The sequence below is a fragment of the Cyanistes caeruleus genome, chromosome 12 (genome assembly GCF_971803275.1).
Source record: "Cyanistes caeruleus chromosome 12, bCyaCae1.hap1.1, whole genome shotgun sequence".
NCBI classification, from domain to species: Eukaryota; Metazoa; Chordata; class Aves; order Passeriformes; family Paridae; genus Cyanistes; species Cyanistes caeruleus.
The window spans coordinates 20,720,113-20,744,004 of NC_141712.1; the positions used below are offsets into that span (position 1 = coordinate 20,720,113).

At 47.7% G+C, this 23,892-nt stretch overlaps 1 protein-coding gene across 2 annotated transcripts in view; it reads right to left on the reverse strand.

Moving 5' to 3' along the window:
- The window catches only part of ANKRD11 (ankyrin repeat domain 11), a 127,835-nt gene that overhangs the window by 84,020 nt on the left and 19,923 nt on the right, over positions 1–23,892 (reverse strand). For both annotated transcript variants that reach the window (XM_086847947.1, XM_023934453.2), the window contains exon 2: positions 21,470–21,549. The gene's annotated coding sequence lies outside the window, so the exon portion shown is untranslated. The remainder of the gene's footprint in view (positions 1–21,469; positions 21,550–23,892) is intronic.

Below are 23,892 nucleotides of genomic sequence, written 5' to 3' on the forward strand. Positions count from 1 at the left end.
TCTCAAAGAAGCAGTGGGTTGTGAGCTCTGCTGCCCAGGGTGTCTGCAGAGTATCTTTGGGCTACAACACTCTTTCATGTGTAAAATTTAACCACATTTACACCTTAAATAGTGTCCTTAGAAGCATCCAGACCAACCAGCTCCTTAGCACTCCCTCCCAGGGAGGTGGGACACCGGAACTGGTCGGGCTGGTTGCTATATAAAGTCTCAAGCACGCTGGGTTCTAGTTTTCATTAAAGATTAAGTCAGGTTCTGCCAAGGCTTAGGAAAAATACTGGAAGTCACCAGTCCTAATGATTCCTCAGGCTGTCAGTAGGGACTGAGTATTTTTCCTAGCACGGGACTAATGGACACAGAAATTCCCAGTCTGATAACTCCTGTTTTGCAGAGGGAACACACCTCCAGCTGCTTTCCCAAAGATGCTCCAACAGCAAGGATGCTCCTGCAGGCAGGAGCTTTGCAAAGTGGCAGTGACTCTTCCCAAGGCAGCTCCCCATCCTGCCTGCAATTTCTGGAGAATGTAACAAGGAGGTTGGGTGCAGGGTCAGCCTGGGGAGTCATCCAAAGTCTTGGATCAAGCATCAAAAAATGCCAGGTTTGGAAGGAGCAGAGAAATGATGGAACTCATGGAATCACTGAATGAATGGTGTGGGTGGCAAGGAATGTTAAAGCTCATCCAGTCCCACCCAGGATGGACACCTTCCATCAAGCTCAGGTTGCTCCAAGCCCAGATCAACGTGGAGTTCGGGGGTTTGGAGCTCGGCTCAAAGCACTCCAGCCTCTGTACGGAGGGACAACTCCCAACATCCACCATCCAGAGCTCCCTTCCACCCCTCAACTACATCTTCTCCCACAGGACTCTGTTCTGAGATGGAACAACTTCCTTGTTTTCAGCTCCCAGGAGGTTTCCCGGTGACACGCAGCTCCTGGTGAGACTGAGACTGAAGATTATTTTGTGCCGAACCAGCTGACATTTGGAAAAGTTTAAATATCAAAATTTCCTCCTCTGTAAAAACTGAAAATAATACATACAGAACACATGACATATCGCTGGCATTTCACAGCTTGACTCAATCTCCAGTTTGCAGGCACACTCTTCAAACCCTCTTTAATTTAAAAAGATGCATCTAGACTCAAAAAATATGGGAAGTGCCCATTGCTTCCTCACTGGAGTTGTATTAATACCTTCTGTGCCGAGATCTGAAGTCTGTCCTCCTTGGCAAATAATGCTGAGCTTAAATATGCCTCTAAAATCATTTTACATCAATTAAAATATATTAAATATATCATTTGTAGACATCACTAATGCTACTTTTCCTGCCTGTACAAAACCACAATGCCATTTAATTAATAAACTCATCTCAGTATCAAATATTGAGGTTCTCTGACCAGATAAGGAGTTGAAGACCCTAAAACAACATGGCCTCTGCACTGTCCAGTTATTCACAGATTTTAAATCTCACCTTTTTTTTTAAAATCTGATTTTCCATATATTGTATAGTAACTATTGAAAAAAAAACACCAAAAAAATGAAATCAAAACATTTGCCTTTGAAAGGAACATCCCTAATTACAATCACTGGTTTATACAGTCCAAATTTTACTATATTTCATTTATTATTTGTTGCTGTATCACTTTCTTAATATGCATCTGCTAAGGAAGAAACATTCTGCTTCTAATGTGTCTAATTACCAATATATTTTTTTTTTTTTAAAAATATTCTTTTTGAAGTCAAATATTTAATTTATTTGAAAAGAAATGTTTCTAGAGGTGCCTCAAGTAAAAAATTATTTAACATGTGTTTTACAGCTTTTCCGAACTCTTTTTATGGTCCTGGAGCCTGGCCACATTTGTGGAAAAATGCAATGTTTCAGCTTCAATTTGTCTGTAATTTCTGTGGGATGTTGCAAAATGCTTTAGGAGAGAACACAACCAGAGTTTCAGCCAGTTTTCAATTAATATTTGAAAAAAAACCTCCACTTTTTTAACAGCCACAGAACTCCCCCCATGCAAATCTCCTGCCTGAAATCACTTCCCCCTGACGAGGTTCCTTCCCACACCTTCCCCTGACCCCAGTCTGGGGTTCAGGTGATGGAACTGCAGCTCCACGGCACAGAACCTCCTCTCCTTAAGGGATCCATCCCAAAGGACCATCCCAAAGGGATGAGGGACAGCGTTAGGGTTACAGGGGTGCAGATGCTGCCACCCAAGGTGCCCCAACTTTAGACCCCGACTTCTTGCCTGCATCAACCACTCCTGTTGATTTTTCAACACAACCTGCACCCCTCCGCAGCCACATCAACTCCAAGCATATCCCACCTCCCTCCATGAGGAAAAGTGCATCGTTTCCATCAAAATCACAGCTTTCACTGGCCTGGTGTCCACCCTTGGGACTCCAACTGCAGCTTCCTGCCCTCCACCGAGAGCTCCCGATGAGCTGGACGCTCTCCCACCACCACAAAGGACACTAATATTTAGAGTTAGGACTCGGTTTTAAGCGACAGGGCTGGAAAGGGTAAAGGGAGAGCAGGAGGAACACTGGGAATGACAAAGGGCCACGTTTACCGTGGGATTGGTGGCTGTGAGTAGCTCGAGGAAGGCTGTGCAGAGGCTGCTCAGGACGGCCCATGTGCAGCGCTTCCCCGAGCGCCGCTCCGGTATTTTTAGCCTGGTTTCCTGAGGAAATGAGGCCCCGGGCTGCAGCGAGCCCCCCGCTCCCCAGCACAGCCCAGAGGAACAGAGGGGCTCCGAGCCGAGGGGAGACGCTCGTCCCTGCGGGAAGGTGAGCGCCCGGCACTGCCCGGGGCCCAGCACGCCCTGCCGAGGCCAGGAGGGCTTTGGGAACAGGGAGGGAGAAGCACTGCAAGGGAAACTCCATTTTACACAACAAGCTCTGTGCTTGTGCTGGAACCAAGATACACAAATTCCTGTGGGACAAAGTGACAGAAGGCTGGACAGGGCCTGGAGCAACCTGGTCCAGTGGAAGGTGTCCCTGCCCACAGCAGGGGCTGGAACTGGAGTATCTTTAAAGTCTCTTCCCACCAAAACCATTTAATGATTCTGCAAAATGCTCAACCAGACACATTCCCTGTGCTGAGACCATTTCTCCAGCTTCTCACTCTGCTCCATTCAGAAGTTTCCACATCCTGGGGACACCAGTACAGGCTCTGGGTGACAAGACACCTGCCCTGAGGCCACGTTTGCTCAGGTGTGGCATCACCAGACCTGCAGCAGGGAGCAGCCGTGGGCTCTTCTGCCCCACCACCACCATCCTCCCCGGGGCCACCGCAGCTGCAGATGGACACAAGTGATTTACTGTCACTTTGAAGCTCACTGCAATCCCAAGTCAGCAGGCCAGGCCTAAAATGTGCTATGTCAGTGGTTTCTGTAGAATAACGGCACATCACTTCCTTGGGGAACTGTAAAAACTGACTCGCTCTTTACACAGAACCCTAAAAGCAAGAAATCACCACACACAGCAAGATCTCGGATAACTTGTCACTATGGAAGAGTAAATGGGAGAAAGTCAGAGAAATTCAAGGAAAAAAATGGACAAAGAAGTGGATCAGGAGAGTCTCTGAGCCAGGGACCCAAAGGGTCACCTTTACAGAGCTCAGATGTGGTATTTGAGACAAAACCTTCTGTAATGTGGTTATGCTCTGAAGCACTGAAATGCTATTTAAAAACAATAAAACACTGACTAGGAAGAAAATGTAAGGTGAGACCGAAGGTTTTGGAAACAGAGAGCATTCTCTGCAGTCCCTGGCAGGGGAGCAGGCCAGGAGGGACAGGAGCACCCACAACCCACAGCCCAGCCAGCTCCTCTCCAGCCACTGCTCAGCTATCATCAGCTGAACAGAGCAGCAAAAAGTCTCCTGCCATACCTGAAAACGTCTTTCTGAAAAGGTTTTCCTACTTCCAGATCATCAAGAATTAAATATACAGATGTGCACTCAGCTCCTGCCAGCAAGGAACTGGGACACGCCAGGTGCATGTCAGCCCCTTCTGGGGTAACCTCATCTACTGGCTCAGAGGAAAGCCCTCACAGTCTTAGAAAATGCCCAAACTTTGGTTCTTCACCCTGAAAACTGGTTACAAACGGGTTTTAATTATTAGAGAAACGGTCTCACATTCCCAGTGCTGGCTGGTTGGTGCTGTCAGATAAACTCCATCTCAAACTGACTGTCAGTGACATTTTCAGTCTTCCCCCTTGGCCTCCCTCTCCCAACATCCCCCTGAATGCCTGACCAACCCTTTCCCAGGTTTTCAAGCCCTACCACAGCTTGTTTATAATCCCAGTTTCTTGCCCAAACTGAGATACAAATGGAACTTCCACTACACCCTTCAGTTCTGCAGCTCACAGAGAACTTCAGTTAAAATAGTAAGTTTTTTAATGCCAAATCAGATGTAAAATTAAGTGGACAAAGCCACAAAGAACAAACCAACATAGAAAACCCTGGAAAACAGTTCAGAACTATACTGTGCTACTTAGAAGAAACTTCCAGAGCTTTCTGTGGGAAGGAGGAATCACCATTATCAGCCCAAGGGAGAAATGAGAAACTCGTTGTCCCCAGCTTGGGAGGGGAAGGGGGACAGTATCTGGATGTGACCTCAGCGTGCTCCTGGCTGGGAGCTGATAGAGAACTGGCCTTGGCAAAGGGAAATTCCGTTACCCAGCACAAGGGAAGGGCCAGGGAGCTCGGCTGGGCATCTGTGCTGGAATAAAACCAGTTGTTATCCCAACACAAAATCACTCAACGAAGGGACACCACCGTCACTATCACCACACCAGAACCAAACCGACGGGTAGAGCCCCAACGCCCCGAAACAGGGCTGGGCTCCCAGCAACCCCCAAAAACACTTGGAAAGCGGATCCAAAATATAAGGCAGGGCATACATCCTGTTTTTCTGGAGCTATACAGTTTTCTCAAGTGTTATAAAAATGATTTGCCACCGAACGAGCCAAATGTATTGGAAAGATAGAAGCAGCGCCTGGGGTGGAAAGAAGGTGTTTTTAGCACGCTCGGGCCAATTAAGATCTCGAAGGTTTCCAAGCACTCCCCTCCCTCTTAACCCAACAGAAGGAAACTGAGTTTAGCAACTTATTTAGGGTTTCATTTGCTAATTTGCAAAAACAAGGAGAAATCTTCCCCTGCTCTCCAGCATCTTGTTGGGGAAGCTCCTGCCAACACACGAGCGTCGCTGCCAACAGCTCAACCCGGCGTGACCCAAAGTTCTCCCGGCGGTGCCGGCGCGCGGCTGCGGGAACGCGGGGAGGGAGCAGGGCTGCAGAGACAGCCCGGGGGGGTTATCAGAACCCTGACATCACAGCTGCTGCAAAATGAACCCAGGAAAAAAAAAACCAACCACGCTCTGAGCCAAGTTTAAACCAGTAAGCCAAGTTTAAACCAGTCAGGGCTCAGGTAACGGAACAGTGACCCCGTGGTTCGTGCTCGAAAGGAGAGAGCTGCTCATGTGCTGCAGAGCTGCAGCCAATGAAGCCTTTGGGAAAGCAAAGCTTTCCTCTTTCCCCTCCACACAACTCAAAATGCTACTTTGAGATGACTGTTCTCGGTTTTACACTGATGAGAGCTAGGCCAGAGCCAGCCTTGGAAAGTTTTACTCAGCAGCAGCTTTAGAAACCATGAATTATCTTTAGACTAAGTTTACACTCCCCCCACAGTGTGACTGCCAGCTCCAGTTCTCAAGGCTCCTCTTCAGACACCACAAAAACTCTCCAAAGACCAGCACAACCTTCACCCAGGCACGGCAGGGCTGAGAGATAATTCCAAAATCACCCTTGCTAAGACAAGCACCAGACTAAGGCTGAATTCAAGACTAAGCTTTAGCACCTTCAATCCCAAAAGCTTTCAAGGCCAAAGCTACAAAGCCAGGAGGGGAGCACAAACACCTTCAGCTGCATCACCAGGAGATTCAATTCCATTGGGATGCAGAAAAAAATCAAGCACAAATCAAGCAAAGCTGGCTATTTGTGGGCTAAGCCTTTGAAGTTTAAAACTAAGATGACTTCTTTGAAAATTTTCATTTTTAACTGTTGTTGAACAACCCTAGAGCCAAAACTGGTAATCAAAAGTGTTTTATTAGCTAAGGGGTTTCTTCCCTCTCCTCAGATCTATCACAGGGACTTGGCAGAAGCTTCAGTTCCCAAAAACTTTAGATACAAAACTTGGGAAGAAAACCAGCAAACCTATTCCCCTGGAATGACCATGCCCACATTGGGATGTTTGTGGAACACAGAGCCTTAATCCAGGCCTGCAGCTTCGCACCCTCGCAGTCACAGAACAAAAAGGAAAGCAACAGGGGAAACACAACCATTCAAAAGGATAAAGTCTGAGGATAAAGGAAAAACACCAGTATTTTCATGGACTGGGACACTACTTCGGACAACCCTCTCCAGCACTCATTGACAGCAATTCTTTGTGCCATGGGAGCAAATTTCCCAAACCCAAAGGTTGTGGGCCAGGCAGTCCTGGTGCTGATGGATGGGGTCTGACCCTGCGGCGCCCAGGATGAGCCCGTCTGCACAGGGAGCAGGGATGGCCCTTCCCAGCGCCATCCTGAGCTCCAGGGCGCATCAGGAGCCACAGCTGCTTCCAAGAGCACGGAACACACACGGGCACGGCTGGCTCCAGCGAGCTTTAGGCAGCCTCTTGTACACGGCAGCGTTCGGGGACAATTCCAGCAGCAAGGCAGATGTTGACTCAGGAGCTGTCACTCATGGGCTAAAGTGAGAACATCTGCCACTCTCCTCTCCAAGAGAGCTACTCACAGCAAGGAAATTCTGCAAAGAAACCAAAATTCTCAAATAATCTCTCCAGGGCCATGTGGGAATAACATTGGCACAGTCCAGGCCTGGAGGTTTTGGGGATGGCTGGAGAGGTGAGGGGCACCCTCCAGCAACACAGGCACTTGCACTGCCCCAGTGTTCAACCCTGAGTCGACAGGACAAGCCTGGGTGTATTTATTTAAGCTGAACACAAACCCTCAAACGATGTCGGGATCAGAAATTAATGTAAGGTAAGGGAAAATCTTCCAGACAGGGATTAGCTGAGAAACCCCTGCTGGGAACTGGAGTGAGTGCCAAATTGTGACAGGAAAGATTAATACTTCCAGAGGCATTACCACTACAAAACATCTGAGGGAAGAATGTTTTCTAGAATGTTTCCTCCTTCAGAGCGAGGGTCGTTACCTGCCACTGCCTGGAAAAACTCCTGCCCAGGTATTTTTAATGCACATTCCAGCACAGGGCAATGGATTTCTCCTATGCCATATATCACTGCTAGGCAAAAATTAAGATATCCTAGAGATAAAGTCCAGAATGTGCCAGAAGTTTCTCCAGTTGCTCTCTGCACACTGATGACACCTTCATTGCTCAACTTCCAAACTCCAACAAATCCCCTTCAGGCAGGAGTTTCAGCAAACACCAAGTAGGATCTGTAAACTTTATTATCTAAGGAAAATGTCTGAAAAAAAGCCCTCAGAACATTCTTTCTGCCCATTGTCAGAAAATTCAAGCCCTTGGCCACATCCCGTGTTCTCATTTTCTTGCACTCTTTCATATCTGGTTTTGGCACTGCCCCTACAAGGGCTTTGTCTGTGGATCTGTCCACACATCCCAGCAATAAATGACACTAACTGGAGTCATTCTTTAAAATATCTGTCAAATATAATTCTTTCACTGTTTCGATTCTCACTGACTTGCCCCCACAGAGCTGGGATGAAGTCATAAATTATATGTTCTGCCACTCAGTTTTCCCTGATTGTTTGGTAGAACCTCTCCACTAATATCCAGTGATCACCAGCTACCTCGTGGCTTAAGTGGTTTCCAATCATGAAAGATTTATCCAGTGTGACTTCCAGTCAATCACAGAGACACCGAAATGGCTATGGGGCTCTCTTCTCGAGACCACAGTGGAGCAGACAGACTCCAGAGAGGAGGGAAGGCGGATCAAAGTGCTGACTCCAGACACCCAAAATTCACAGAGAAGCTCCAACAGCTGCATATGAAAAACATCTCTGTGAGGAAGGCAAAAGTCCTGGCCCAGAGCCTGGCTCTGAAGAGCCCTGGGTCACAGCACGTGCAGGGAGCCCTCCCAAAGACCCGGTACATTCAGGGAAGAGCTGTTTCCTGGGAGGATACAGAATTCACAGAATCACTGAGGCTGGAAAAGACCTCCAAGCCCATAGAGTCTGATTTGTGACTGATCCCCACCTTGACACCAGCCCAGGGCACTGAGTGCCACGTGCAGTCGCTCCTTGGACACCTCCAGGAATCCAGGGACAGCCACAGCTTCTCTGGGCACCCGTGCCAGGGCCTGCCCACCCTCACAGCCAGGAATTCCTTCCCCAGTATCCCACCTAAATCAATCCCCCCTCAGCATAAAACCAGTCCCCCCTCTCCTGTCAGTGTCTGCACTCTCTGTCCCCTGCTCAGATGTATTATCCAGATTAAAATTCCCTAAAACCCAGCAGCAACCCCTCCAGGAGATGACTGGGACGGAAGGGGTGGGTGACAGCAAACACCACCTGCAATCGGGGCACACAGGAGGTGACACAGCAGGTGACAGCTGGGCAAGCCAGGACAGTGCCCACACACACAACTCTGCTGCCCAGAGCTGTTTAACTGCAGTGTAACACAGCAGCTTCCCAAAGCCTGTGAGTGTGGATCACAGGAGAGCTATGGGGAATTAATCGCTCCAGAACGAAAACTAGAAGAGTAAGCACAATTTATTTTGCCACATTCTTAAAATGAAATAAGAAAACATTTAAACACTAAGGCTTATTTAGATAATACACACTGGAAGACATCTTTTACCGCTGGCAGCTTGAAAGAAAAGAACATAATTACAATTCCAAGCATGAAATGAGCTCTCTTCCACACATGCCTGAACCAAGCCTGACTGTTTCACCAGCTGTAGTGAATCAAAGCCGGCAGAACTCAACAGAAAGGCCTGAGAAGCAGCAGCTCTTACAGCCTTTAACCTGTAATTGAATGGCACCTGGATCCGGCAGGGCTGCTGAGGTTTAGCAGTTGCAGATGTGCAGCTGATGTGGTGCAGGAGCATTTGATCTCCCTGGAATGTGGGACCCCGAACAATGCATCTGTGTGCTGGCCCACTGCACGGCCGGGTGTGGGCCCGGGGGACACATAAAAGCCAACATTATACTGCAAGGGAAAAGAAAAAAGGCCCAGCGTGAGCTTGACTGTTGTTGAACTAAGAGAAAAACAATAGCAGCTTTGGTGGAAATGTGTGCCAGAATGACCAGTGGCCACTTCCAGAGACATTTTTTGTTCAAGTGCTTCCACACTCCCTTGCTCATTGGCACCCAAAAATCACAACGCTACCGAAGGGGCTGCTAAACCCAAACCCTCATTGACATCTGCACCTCCTGCTCCTTACAAACTGTTCAAACTGCTCCAAACCGTAGTTTTGGGCATTATATCCACAGTGAATCCAGTCTGGAGCTTGCCCATTTGGGAAGCACCATTGTGACACAGTCACAAACCCCATCACTTCCACATCTGCTTCCCTCACAGGCTGCAAATCCTCACCCTGCCCCAGAACAAACAATCCCAGCTATGACCAAGCTGAACCCCACTCCCAGCCCCAGGCAAGCCCCCGGGCTCGGGTGCTGTGTCCCCTGGAGGGGCTGAGCTCCAGGAGCAGCTGGAATCTCTGGCTTGGCCACCAGCAGCACACCTACACACCGACAGAGCGACACCGGCGTCCTCCAGCCAGGGCAGTGACAGCAAACAGAGCTGAACAACGGCAGGAAAACACACAACATGCGAGTTGTTAGACATCTAACATGGCTAGACTGAGAGAACTCCAAGCTTGAGCCTGAGCAGAGCTTTCCACAAGGACGAGATTCTGCGGAGAGGAGGAGCTGGGAGAGGAGCTGCTGCCAGGGTTTCTGCTGGGGAATGAGGAGAAGCCCATCCTTGGAGGTTTATGGAGTTATCTATGAAGTTATCCTGACCTCCAGAATCACCCCTTGCAGGCACAAACCCATGAGCACCACTCTCAGAGAAGTATTCCCAACATGCCCAAGAAAAAGACAGACTATCACTCCCCAGCCAAAAGGACATTTCCCCTTCCAGTCTGCACAGGTAAATCCATAGGACACAGGCAGTCACAGGGGTAGGTATAGCCTTCTGCTGCCTGCTTACAAGGTAAAAGAGAAGCAATTCAAATAAAGAAAGAGGTTTAGGTCACTTTTTTATCACCTCATCTGAATTAAAATGCAATACTGAAATTGCAGCAATTTCCATATGCAACTTTAGCTACTCCATTAAGCTTCATATAAAAAGTTTAAAAATAGGAATGGCTACAATAAACTAAAAATCAGCAAATCTGACATAAAACCACCAAAATTACAAATATCTATATAAAATCACACAAACCTTAGTGCACATTATATATATGTGTGTGTGTGTGTGTAAAATTACTTATTCTGCCTGAAATCATCCCTGCTACAGCGATCTTTCCTTCCCCGTTTTTCAACCCCAAAAGGATTACCATTTCTTTCCAGACAAGAACTTCTGCCAACATTCTGGAGGGCTGAAGTCCAAACCACACATAGTTCAACAACAGCAGAGTTGAACAAAAAGGAAAACTGGAGCTTTTTTTATTTTAATTATACCTTGTGAAAGTATGCCTGAGCAGGGGGAAAAAGTAGTCCAAGTCATTGATTAATTCCAGAGTAATGAAGAAGGTTCATGGCACACTGCAATATATATTTTACTAAGTTCATCGGATTTATCACCAGCTTTTAATGGCTAAACTGGAGGTGGCTCTCCAGGAAAACTCCCACTGCTTGAATTCTCACACTGGAATGGCTGAGAGTCCCCAAATTAATAATTTTACAGGCAAGGGTTTCATAACTGGGTCAAAGCAGGGGGATGACGGTATAAATTCTTCCTCACCCAGCAGAAAAAAAAGCCAGGATCAAGCTCCTTTCCCAGGGATCCCCAAGGTTTTAACAGGAACAAAAATTCCAACTTTGCAAAATTGCAAAATCCAGCCTCTTTCAACACCTTTTAATTGAAGCCGTGCCAGGAGCGTGTCTGGAATTCTGAACCCACTTTCTCCTGAGCTGGAGCACAGCTCTGTGCTGGCAGCATCAGGAACAGGAGGTTTTCAGGAATAAAAACATCTAAATCTGCATCAAGGGCTAAAGCCATGAAGAATCCCAGGAGAAAAAAAGGCTGAAAAAGAGCAGTTGGGAACTAGGGCTACTCCAAGGTACCTGATGGATCCTTAATGCTGAACATTCCGATGTTAAAGCCATGAACACTTATGGTTTTAACACAAACTGTCTCACTCCTTTGCCCAGGACACTCTGTCCTCCTTGTTTATATCCCAGAGTTGTTCCAAAGAAATGTATTAAGGACTAGAAAAACACAGAGTCCAGGACTTTCTTCATTCCTTGGAGCTACTGTAAATTAAATATTAATACAGAAACTATTTCTGTGAGCAAAGGAAGCTCAGCACAGGGAGATGATTTTTTTTTAACCTGATGTTTCACTCACAAAAATATTCACTTTAAAGTGACACCTGACCTTAAAGCCACCACATCCTTCAGGGCAGAGGCATCAGTGGCAGCACAGGATTCCTAAATAAGCTGTGTCCCTGCTCAAAACCATACAATTTGTATGGTGACAGCACAGAAAATCATTTTATTAGAGGGTAATTTTCCTACTTTATTATAATTATTTAATTCAGCATTACAAAGGGGTCAGTCTCAGCCTAGGGCAGTGTCCTGGAGGTATCCAAATTATAGACAGAAGCACCAGAAGACACCACCAAGAGGTGATCAAACCCACAGCTCATCACTTCACTGGCAGCTGTTAGTGCACAAACCATCAAAGCTGAGCTTTTTTGTTCACTGTCCTTTTGCTCCAGAGCCCAGGGGCGCTTGGGAATGAGACACTGAGGAATAACTGCTTGGGCCAAGAACACATCCCTGGAATTCCATGCTGTTGTTATGCCCAGCTCACTGCTGCAGTTATCTGAAGATCTAATTAATCCTGTGTCTCATGGTGGCCTGGGCTCACACGGAACCAGCTCCAAGCCCAGAGCCCTCTCACGAGGATGGAAAGAGATGAAGCAGCTCTGAAGGCTCCTGTGGGCAGAGATGTTCATCCACATTCCTCTCATGGAGCCATGGAGTGGTTTGGGTGGGAAGGGAATGGTTTGAATGGAAGGGGTCTTAAAGCCCACCTCATTCCACCTCCTGCCATAGGACACCTTCCACTGTCCCAGCTTGCTCCAAAACGCTTCCAGCCTGGTCCTGGATGCTTCCAGGGATGGAACAGCCACAAGTTCTGTGGGCACCCTGTGCCAGGGCCTCCCCACCCTCACAGGGAACAATTCCTTCCCAATATCCCACCTAACCCTGCCCTTTGGCACTGGGAGCCATTCCCTGTGTCCTGTCCCTCCATCCCTTGTCCCCAGTCCCTCTCCAGCTCTCCTGGAGCCCCTTCAGGCCCAGAAGGGGCTCTGAGCTCTCCCTGGAGCTTCTCCAGTGAACACCCCCAGCTCTCCCAGCCTGGTTCCAGCTCCGTGGCCCCCTCTGGACTTGCTCTACACGGACAGGTCCAAAGCCCCCCGGGATGAAAACCTCCCCTGGGGTCCCACACTCCCTGCACACCACGGGAATCAGCCCCAAGGACGGCTTCCAGCTACAGGAAATCCAAACTGCTCTTCAGCTGGAATTGTGGATGACCTTCAAGTAGGGGACATTTAAAAATACATCTGCATGTGCACACAGAGCTGTGGGTGTTTTAAATGCTTTCCTACCTCAGCAAGCTTGAGGTCAAGGGAATGAGGGAAGTTTCTCTACTTTATATACTCGAGGGTTTGGCTAAATTCATATATTCAGGTTCCCCTTATAGCACTAAATAACCAAACGCTGCAAGGAGAAAGAGAGGAGAATTCAGCAAAGGAAGGAGAATTCAGCTGTGTGACACCTTGCCAAAGGCAAAGCCCAGAGGAGCTGCTACCAGTTGGTTTAGACAGAGATTTCCTTCAGACTGTTGTAAAAGCAGCATTAAAAATGAGAGGAAGAAAGGATTCAGGACTGGGCAGCTGCTACATCCAGCTGCAGCCCCGACTGGTGACAGGAAAAGAATACATGATTATTTTTCCTCATTATTTGTTTTCTTGTTTTTATTTTGCCCAATTATTTACTACCTGTTGCTATTTGATTTTGACTCCATGTAACTTCCATGTAGCATTAAAACTGTGTAATTACGTTAATGAACATAATTTACCAGACAATAACAAGTAGACTCTCTACCAGTCTCTAAGGTTACTCAAAATAATCAGAGAATCGGATAATCATGGGATATCCTGAGTGGGAAGGGACCCACAAGGATTATCCAGTCCAGCTCCTGCCCAGGACACCCCTGGTCACCAGAGCAGAGATCAGAGCTGCCCTTCCACAGGAATTCACAGACAGGACTCAGGAGCAGAGTTGGTTTATTCCTCTATTATTACCATAAACCCCTCCTTAAACCTCGCCAAAGTCACAGTTCCAAAGCAAAGCTCTCCAATGAACGTCTTTCCACTAACTTAAAATAAATTTCCCTGAATATTTATTTCCTACATTATCTTCGACCCAAACGTGCATTTCTCTTACAAAAGTTAATTCCAATTAAGAGAATGCTGAAAGGCTTCCTGCAAAAAACAACTACAGGATATTGGCAAGACTACAAGAATGAGGTAAAAACTACTGAAGACAACAAAATAATTTTCTTCTGACTGTGCAACATAAAAAGAAAGTGTATTTCTCACATGACACCAGCAATAAGTTTAGGACCAGCAGAGAATAACCAGAGCTATTCAATGCTGACCTCTGAATCCTTGTACTGTTCAACAGCTGAAAAATCATATAAAAGGATAACAATGAATCAGAGGATATCAGAATCAGAGAACTCCTCCCATCATACCCACTCACATCCATCAAGCTGACCAGCTCCTCTGTTTTCTAATTCTTTTGAGTATTTGTCACCTCCAAGCTGGTGAATACATCCAGTTCTACAGCCCTCCCATCTTCCACCAAACTGCAAAACAAACCGGGCGTCGAGACCTCCAGGAAATTCAGAATTAAGGTTAAATGTTGGGCAGGGAAATCAAGGACTCACACTGGGAATGTGCTCTGAAAACCACCTGGCTCTGCCCCATGGAGCCCAGGCCCCCCTGCAAGGCACATGACAACTTTTGAACTACAACTTTTCCTCAAATCCTCTGAAGCCTGAAAGCATTAACATTTTCTAAGGGTACACAAGGAATTGACGGCTGTATTTTCACGTTATCGTGTGCTAGGATGAGTCCAGACACACAAACTCCATCAAAATCCAACCACTGTTCTTTCAGATCAGATAAAACCCAACTTCTGCCATCGGTGCAGTGCTGGGAGAACTGGACATCAGCCCAACAGAACCCTCAGGCATTCACTCTGGAGTTTAGATAACCACCAAACAAACACCTGGAAAACTCAGGTCTGGTGACACAGCAAGGAAAAGTGTAAAATCTCCAACAAACACCAGCCCTCAGGCAGGAAAGCTGTGGAATTATGGAGTGTTTTGGATTGGAAGGGACCTTAAAGCTCATCTCCACCCCCTGCCATGGGCAGGGACACCAGGACCAAGTTTCCCTGGTGTCAGCACCGGCAATGAAAACACCACCAGTCCCTGGGACCTCCTGCCCCAAACACTAACATGGTTACATGCTAGCAGCTCATCTTGATTTTGCAGTTTAAGCCTAGGAGTGAAATCTCAGCCTGGGATAACTCAGGATATCTGCAGTGCTCTGTGCCTGTCCTATAATCAATGCTGGTTTTGGTGTTCCCGTGACTGCTCCATGAGAATCACCACCACAACCACCACTACGGCCCACTGGGGCAAAAATAAATGAAAAATAGGACTCCATGACCAATTTTCCTTGCAAAAGCAAACACAGCATCCATTTACAGTGGCGATTTCCCAAAATAACCCGTCGGCACGGCTGCTGTCCCCGCTCCTCGGCAAGAGGTTCATCCAGAAAAGTGACGTTACACAAGCACATTCCTGCCTGATAAGGGAGCCCCATGCACCCAGTTCCCCAGAAATAGCTGCTGTGCTCCAAAGTAACCTCTAATATCGATAACGACAGGGATTTCAATTTCAAATAAATTTAGATGAAAGATTAAACCCAGAACATCAGTTCCAGCGCCGTGGAGATGCTTGTCTTCCACAAGGAGCCCATAAAAATAACAAGGCAGAAGATTTACACCCGAGCTCCTCCAAAAAAATAAAAAATAAAAAATGAACAAAAAAAAAAGGGAATGAATTACTGATTTTTGCAGCTACTTAGTGGTAGGAACAGATGGTTCCAGGCAATAGTATTGACAACCTCCCAAGCTCCCACCCCCAAAGGTGAGCTGCTAAGTCTGTTCCAAATTCAAGAGTTAAAAACGTCGCAGCTGAGACGCTGCTCTGGGGGGAAGAGCCAAGGCTCAGCCAGTCCCACAGCTCCAGAACTCCACTTTCCTCTCTGCTGCTGCTCTGCCCTCACCCCAGGGCTGTGCCTTCCCAAAACACCCGAGGCGGCTCCTGCAGCCATCTGCCCGCTCTGGGACCAGCCAGGGCTGTGGAAGGGGAAGGCAGGCGAGGGATGAAACAGCTCTGAGGGAAAGCAGAGCTCTCAGTGTTTGTCCACCAACCCAAAGCCACTTCTGAGGCCAAAGCCAGGCGTGTCAGCTTCCCAAAACATCCAGGCACAGGGAGCAGTTCTGGGAATTCCAGCCCCTGGGAGTCTCTGCCATGGTGGGCACAGCCCACGACCCCTCACTCCCTTCATGTCCACAAGTTCCTGCAAAACACCCAAAGCCTCCCCTCTCCCAGCTCCTGCAACTGGAAACAATCAGCCTGTCCAGTCACAACCCAAGATCAAAACACTCCTTGAAGCAGTAACTTGCTAAACTCAATTCAGTTTTGGATTCTGGAGAAGTCCAGCAAACCACCACAAAACAGGGATAACACCCAGTAGCAAAAAACCCAAACTGCTGGAACACCTGAGTGAGTCCTCAAGCATTTTGTTCAGCCAGGAAATCAGGCTGAGCCAGCAAAGCTCAGCCCTTGTTTTCCCGTTGTTCCAAAATCAAAACTCTGCCAAGGATTTAGCCAAGGAAACAGAAACATTGCTAATGCCTGCTCCCCATCTCCACACTCAGCACGGAACTACAGAATGCTTTGGGTGGGAAGGGACCTTAAAGCTCATCCCAGCCCTGCCATGGGCAGGGAGACCCTCCACAAGACCAGGCTGCTCCAGGCTCCATCCAGCCTCACTTCAAACACTTCCAGGGATGGGGCAATCCAACATTTTAGACTTATTTTTCAGAACTGGTTCCTGGTTTGGTCAGGAGTCCCCTCCCAAGAGCTATCAGTGAAGCAGATCCATCACTTCTGCTTTTGCCTGCAATAACCATTTCCCACTTTTCCCTGCATGTACGACAGAACCAGGACCAGGCTGCACCTCCCTGTCTGTGTCAGACACTTGGGTGGCTCAGCCAAATCACCTTCTGTACAAGGCTTCCATAAATTCACACTCTGGGTCTGCTGTTACTGAACACCTCTGAGCCACAATTCCCACCTCGCAGGGTGTCCAGCAGCTGACCTGTTCCTTGGACAATGACTGTCCCACCCACAGCCCCACTAAAGATGCCCAAGCCACTGAAGCATCTCCCTCAGCAGGGATGAACTCCCTGAACACAAAACCACTCCCCTCACTTAAAGATCTCAGGATTTGAGTTTTTGAGGATTTGAACATCAAAACCTTAGGGTCACCTTTACCTACCCAAAAGGGGAGGGAACAAGAATATCCCAAGCTTCGTTCCAGAAGTGTAAGAGAGCCTGGTCCTCCCCATGGGCCCGTGTTTCCAGAGGTGGGAACATCTTGCACCCCTCCAGCTGCCAAGAGCATCATCTGCACTTAATCACACCATGATGGGCACCTCTGGAAAACAAGGGATTGCAGCCATATCGTGTGTCACGCTGCCACTTCACTCCCCAGCCAGTGTCACTTCCTCAGGGCGGAGGCCACAACTTTCAAGAGCGCTCTGTGGAACACCCATAAATAAATAAAACCTTCAACCTGCCCCCCCAGCACTTTTACTTTCCCAATAAGTCACACCCAGGAACACTGTTGCACAACAATGGAAGCAGGAACCGGTCAAGAAACCTACAGATCCCTTCCCAAAAAACCCAGCCTCCCTGAGTAACCCTGGCTCAGGAGTATTTCTCCATGACATAACAGGCTGGCAATAACTGGAAATGATGATCCTGTGCACTGTCTGCTTGCTTTAATGAACTAGTTCCTAAATGCAACCGTGATTTTTAAGTGTACATTACATGTTGATATTAATCTATAAAATCACAACCCACAAATGTGCATTTTTCAGTGTACATTACATTAGCTGATACAAATCTACAAAATCCTAACTCAAAAGTGTATTTCTTCTAAAAATGAGGATTTTTCTGGTCACAATATAGCCCCTCAGAGAACAAAATTATTCAAAATCAAATAGATTCAGAGAAAAAGCCCAACCAACCATTTTGCTTCTTTTTAAGCAGTTATTGACATGGTTTTCTCTAGTTCTAAACACTAAAGGAAGGAGAAAAAGGGCTATATTTGGTTGGGGGTTGCTCTCACCAAGAACTCCCATCTGTGCCAGGGTGAATAAATGGACCAAAATTACACCCAACGAACAAGTCAAGCGAGACATTTTTCAAAGCAGCCCCTGCTCAGCTCAGGTCTGTTCATTAAGGTGCTGGATTGTGCTCCAGCTTGGCTTATTAGCAGTGGAAAGGTCACGGAAAGTGAATTAATGGAAGTGCTGCGCTCTCCAACATCTGACATGCAAGAGAGGAGCCTCCCTACCTACACTGCTCCTGAAAGGTACCTTCAAATTGAGGGCATGTAGGTGGCACCTGCCAAAAGTGCCATGTGAATAACGTTGGCAATTTAACAAATTCTAGGAAAATACAGAGAACTGTAAAAGCAGCAATTCAACCACTCAAAGCAAATGCTTGTGCTGAGATTACAGTTGAAAAAGCAGCTTTTTCACGGGGACAGGGGGAAGGATTTAAAGCTCTTTCCTGTAGGTCTCAGCAGGGTTTTCTGTCCAAAAACTCAAGGCTTGTTTGACCCACAAAGAACTCCAGGCTCACAGTTAAGCCACCTCTGCTTAACCTCTGCTGGCGGTGAAGATACGGGTTTAAAAGTTAAATTTAGACTGTGTCACTTCAGTGCTGTCCAAGAGAGCAGAACACGGCCACACAAACATTTCCTGCTCCTGAGGGCCGTGCAGACCCTCACACCTCACACACAGGGAGGACAGAGTGGGAGCTGGGGTGTTCCCCACCTCCCCTTCCCAGGCTGGGCCACAACAAACCCAGACTGGCTCTGGTGAAAGGCTCGGGGCAAACCCGCACCTGGAGAGACACCCAGCTGCTTTATGGAGCTTCCAAAACCTCTGTTTTTCCAAGAGAAAGGGCTCCAGCAGAAGTCAGCAAACCCACAAGCCACACAACTCTGCTTCTTTAATGGTGCATTGAATCATGGAATTGTTTGGGTTGGAAGAGACCTCAAAGCTCATCTCATTCCCTCCCTGGCCATGGCAGGGACACCGTCCACTGTCCCAGGTGCTCCCAGCCCCAATGTCCAACCTGGCCCTGGGCACTGCCAGGGATCCAGGGGCAGCCACACCTGTGCCAGGGCCTGCCCACCATCACAGCCAGGAATTCCTTCCCCATAGCCCATCTATCCCTGCCCTCTGGCACTGGGAAGCCATTCCCTGTGTCCTGTCCCTCCATCCCCTGCCCAAAGTCCCTCTCCAGCTCTCCTGGAGTCCCTTGAGGCACTGGAAGAAGCTCTCAAGGTGTCTCCAGTGCCTCCTCTCTCACAGGCTGAACAAGCCCAGCTTTTCCAGACTATTAATTCCCCTCGTACATGGCTTCCCCTCCCACCACACCAGCTTCTCAACCCAAAATCCAACACTTCCACATGCCAGGACCCCTTGGAAAGCTCTCCTTGGCTCCACAATGACCAACACCCTAAAGAATCAACGTACACTGCGCTGCCATGGGGTTATCCTCCAGCCCCTCTGATCTGGAAGGGGTAAGAATTGAAACACATGGGGTACAAAAGGCAGCAAGCTCAGAAGAACACTTCCTGCAGAGAAATATCTTCCTGGTGGAATACTGAGCTCCATTGCCCCCAGAGCAGTAAGACCTGAGAACTGTATGTGAACACGTTTAAGAGCATTAATAGAAAAACACCGAGCAGTTAAGTGAAGTCACGTTCCACCTAAACAACGCTCCCATTATTGCAGCATCTGACTTTCCGAGGACAATTCAATCCTGGCAGCATGTATTGTAATTGCTTTTCCACTCCAGGCCTCGGCTTTACAATCGTGCCCTTCTCGGGAGGTCAGAACGCGCGGCTGCAGCTCGGAAAGCAATTCTGTTCCTCATTCATCCCTTTAATCCCACACCTGCATATTCATTAGGAACTCCCTGGAACACAACTGCCAAAGCCACCAGCAAAGCTGCTGCTTGGAGAAAGCCTTGACCCCTCTGCTTCCCCGGGAAGGTGTCGGGAACACGCGGATGGCACCAGCCGGCCGGGATGGTGCTGGGGTCAGTGGAGACACCGAAGGCCAGGACGAGCCTGGTGTGGTGCAGCCACTCCTGCTGCCAACAGCAAAAAGAGCAGCAAATACCACTGCCCAGAGAAGCTGTGGCTGCCCCCACCCCTGCAAGTGTCTGAGTCCAGGCTGGACAGGGCTAGGAGCAGCCTGGGATGGTGGGAACTGAGCCCATGGCAGGGGGTGGAACATGGTGTGCTTTAAGGTCCTTCCCAACCCAAACCATTCCATGACTCTGTCAAGCCTGGCTTGCTTCAAACAAACCCTTCCCAACACTGCTGTGCAAATACACCTGAGTTTTGGGTAAGTTTTTGTTATCCTGGTTTGAAAAGCATCCAAAAAGCCAAACACCACTTAGTCCAAAACTTGGAAGAAAACACCTCTGTCCCCAGCTATGAAATAAAACAGGCAGCCAACAGCAACCAGCCTGATTTATAATTGATGTCAGGGCTGAGCTGGGTTTTTCAGGCTCCTGCAGAGCTCCCAGGAAGGAGGACAGAGCTCCTGCACACGCCAGGAAAAGGACTCACACCTGATACACTTTAATTACCTAAGGGCACTGGGAGAGTCACCGATGCCTGCTCTGCTTTGTCTTACTGTGAAAGGCTTCTCCTGCTATTAATATTCACCAGGGGAAGCTGAAATAACATCTTGTCTCCATCTGAATACTTCAAAATTATCATGGCCACGCTAAACACAACAATTTTTAGGTTTTTTTCCTCCAGTTCCAGGACAAAAGGCACCTATCAGCCTGCAAAGGCACCCGATGGAGCAGGGCTGGACTGCATCGAGCAACTCTCCAGCAACAGCCTTTATCGTGCTGACAACCTCATCACAAATAATCCCACTGAGCCCAGAGGTCAGCCAAGGACCCAGGGCCCCAAGGCAGGAGCCACACACTCTATTATCCACTGGGAGCCCTCTCCATAGGATTCCTGGCCATGCTGGGGGTGACCCTGAGCCCCGCACGGCCCCCCCGACAGGCACTGAGCCCACCCAGCTTCTGCTCAGCTCCCATCACACCAAACCACCAGCACAGCAAAAAAACCCAGCCAGAACAAGCCCCTGTCTCCAGCTCCAGCCACACCACCGGGATTTCCAGGACAGCAGCAGCCTCTCCCACCCTCTTACACAAAACAGAGGCAAAAATCGCATTTTTCCCCCTGAATTCCACTCTACAACAGCCTGTTATTTCTGCATCTGTTAATGCTCCCAAAAAGTTGAATCCTAACATTGCATCCAACTGTACTCTCAGCAGATTGGGAGGTTTCTCTGCCCAAAATGAAATGTAGGTGCCATCTGTTTCAATTAGGCTAATCACAAGGAGACGTAACACTGGAAAACTTAGAGACTTTGGGTTTTTTCAAGACATTTTGAAAGCAAAGAGAAAGAAAGAGGTATTATTTAATACTCAGCAGTCAGCAGCACCAACAAGCTGCACAGTCTGCTGGGCAAACCTGTGCTAGAACTGCCCACGCAGGAAAGTTCACTTTTATTTCACTGAGGTCAGAGAAAAACTTGCTATATTCAAAATTATCTAAAATTAAAAACACATCTCAGAACTGCAGACAACTCCCGAGATATTCTTGGTTAGTACCTTTTATATATTCCACAGAACTTGCAATTTTTGCTTTCAAATTTCAGAAAATAAAGAAAAACATTTTTAAAAAGGCAAAACCAAACAGCCCAACAGAGACATAAGCACTTGTGAGGGAATAAACCAGAAATTTTGGACAGAAGCAAAGTCAATATTTACCGATTCCATAGTTGAAAGCTGTTCTTCACAGGACATATATTAAAATCCAACAGAGGTGTGTCCCAAAAACGCTGTGTAATCTGAAAAACACAGGAATTTGTTCATTAGAAAACTAAAACAAGTGAATTTTATTCACAACACGCACACTGGATTTGAGTACATGAAGGTTACCAAGTACAAACCCTTGCCTAATCCACAAATAAACTTCCTGATAACAACTCTGAACAAACAGAGGAACAAAGGAAAGAGTGGAAGCTCAGCCAAGCATCCACCTTCTTCCATAACTTTCTGATAATGTTTTCTTTTAAAAAATCACCTGTTTCAAGGTTCCTGTGACCATCTGGGTGGGCTTAGAGGAATTTTATTTACAAATGAGGGCGTGTCACCCCCCAAATCCTGAGAAGCTCATGAAACCAGAGACAGGCAGGGCCAGAACGAGCTCCTGGGCCAGGAATTCACCTTCCCAAACAACCCCTGTGAATTATCCATGCCATAAGCACTCTCTTTTCAAGCACACCTTTGTTCTGAATAGCAGCAGATCTACTACAAACCTCTAACTTGATTGGGTTTTTTTTGACCAGCTCTCTCTGTACTTTCAAGAATGTTTTTCCAGCTCCAAATTCCCAAAGTGAAATTTCTGACGCCGGACAGGAACCAGCAGGAGCTCTCAGCACCCAAGGCCAAGGGGAATTACATTCATTAACTGGCACACATGAAAGGGCTGGCAGATTCCAAGCCCAAAACCTGCACTCCTCAGCATTCCCAAGCTGGAGGAGCTCCGTGGGATGGTGAGGGACCCACAGGTATGGAAATCAGCCCCCTGGGAGCTCTGGGAGCACTGGGAGCACTGGGCCTTCCCCAGTGCCAGCGATGTTATTCTGGTCTGCTTGAACAGGTGAAAGGGTGAGCTGCCAGCTCCACATCCTGCTCGTGCCAAATTCCCCAAAACCCCAGAGTTCCATCCAATCTCTAAGCACTGCAAAGCACACCTGGGACACGGTGACCAACCCCTGCTCCAGCTACAGTGATAAAAATCTGCATTTCTTGCCTCGCAAAGCTCGTGACAATTTTATGCTTTACAAACAACTTCTGTGATGTAGCTGGGGCTGGACAGCTGCTTTCCAACAGGATGGCTCCTTCCAAGAGCCATCCAGGAGAGACCCTGAGGCCAGCTGGGACTGATACACAGCGGAGGAGATCGGGAACCCTGGGAGAGCCTTGTTTGTTTTGGGAAACCTTCACTCCCCAGTGAAAAGCCAAAGGGAGGATGTCCAGATGAGCAATGCAGCTGCATCCAAGGTAGAGCTGCTTCCAGCTGGGCTGAGAGAAGTCTTGGGAACGTCAGTGGAAAGGAACAGGCCAAAATAAACCCCAAAACCCAGAGGAAGATGTGAAGGCTCAGGGTCCTGATGCAAAGAAAGGAATCCTGCAGCAGGTAAACTTCTCCAGACGAACAAAAACAGAAGTTTTCTGTCATTTTACTTTGAGAAGAGTAAAGATACAGACACATGGGTAACTCGTGGATATTTCCATGGCCAAGGGGCACTGAGGGATCCCCTAATGGGAACTGCAGCCCTATGGAGCATGGTGGCACTACATGCACAACACCTTTTGCAGCAGGATTCCCCAGCTCCTTTTATCCTCTTCTCCACAGTAACAGTCACATCACTAATTAGCATTTCAACAGCAATAAGGAATAAACTGGGGGAGAAAACAGCTGAACTTCCAACTACATTGTTTGGAAAGGCAGCAGTGCTGCCTGCTGACAGTAGTGACTGTCACGGAATCATGGAATGGTTTGATTGGAAGGACCCCAAAGTTCATCCCATTCCATCCCCTCCCATGGGCCTTCCACACCTTCCACTAGCCCAGGCTGCTCCAACCTGGCCTTGGACACTTCCAGGGATCCAGGGACAGCCACAGCTCCTCTGGGCAACAACTGTGATCAACTGTGAACAAAATTAACAAAAAGTCTACAGGAATCAGTCCCAGGACACCGATACACCATTTTCAAGGTCTATTTACAGCTGCTTGCTGGCCCACATACAGCAAATTTATTCATTCCTTGGCTCACACATAAACATACATAAAGAATCCTAACGCTGAAACAGCGACCACATGTGAGCCAAGTAATTTTCACAACGAACGTGGCACCATTTTTTAATGAAATTGTTATCAAATCACTTAGGAATGCAGCAAATACTCCAGTGGGAGATGCCCAGCACAGCCTCACTGGCTCTACGTGGTCGGGTCACTCACACAACGTTCCTGCTGCGCGGAATCCAACATTTCAATTTAAACCCAACCTCACTTCCAAAAGTCACATTATAATTAATAAACACATCTATCCATCCCATTTCCTTAGCTTTAGCTGATGAAAATGTATCACTTCACAAAGTATCATCACTGCCCTTGTCCCTCCT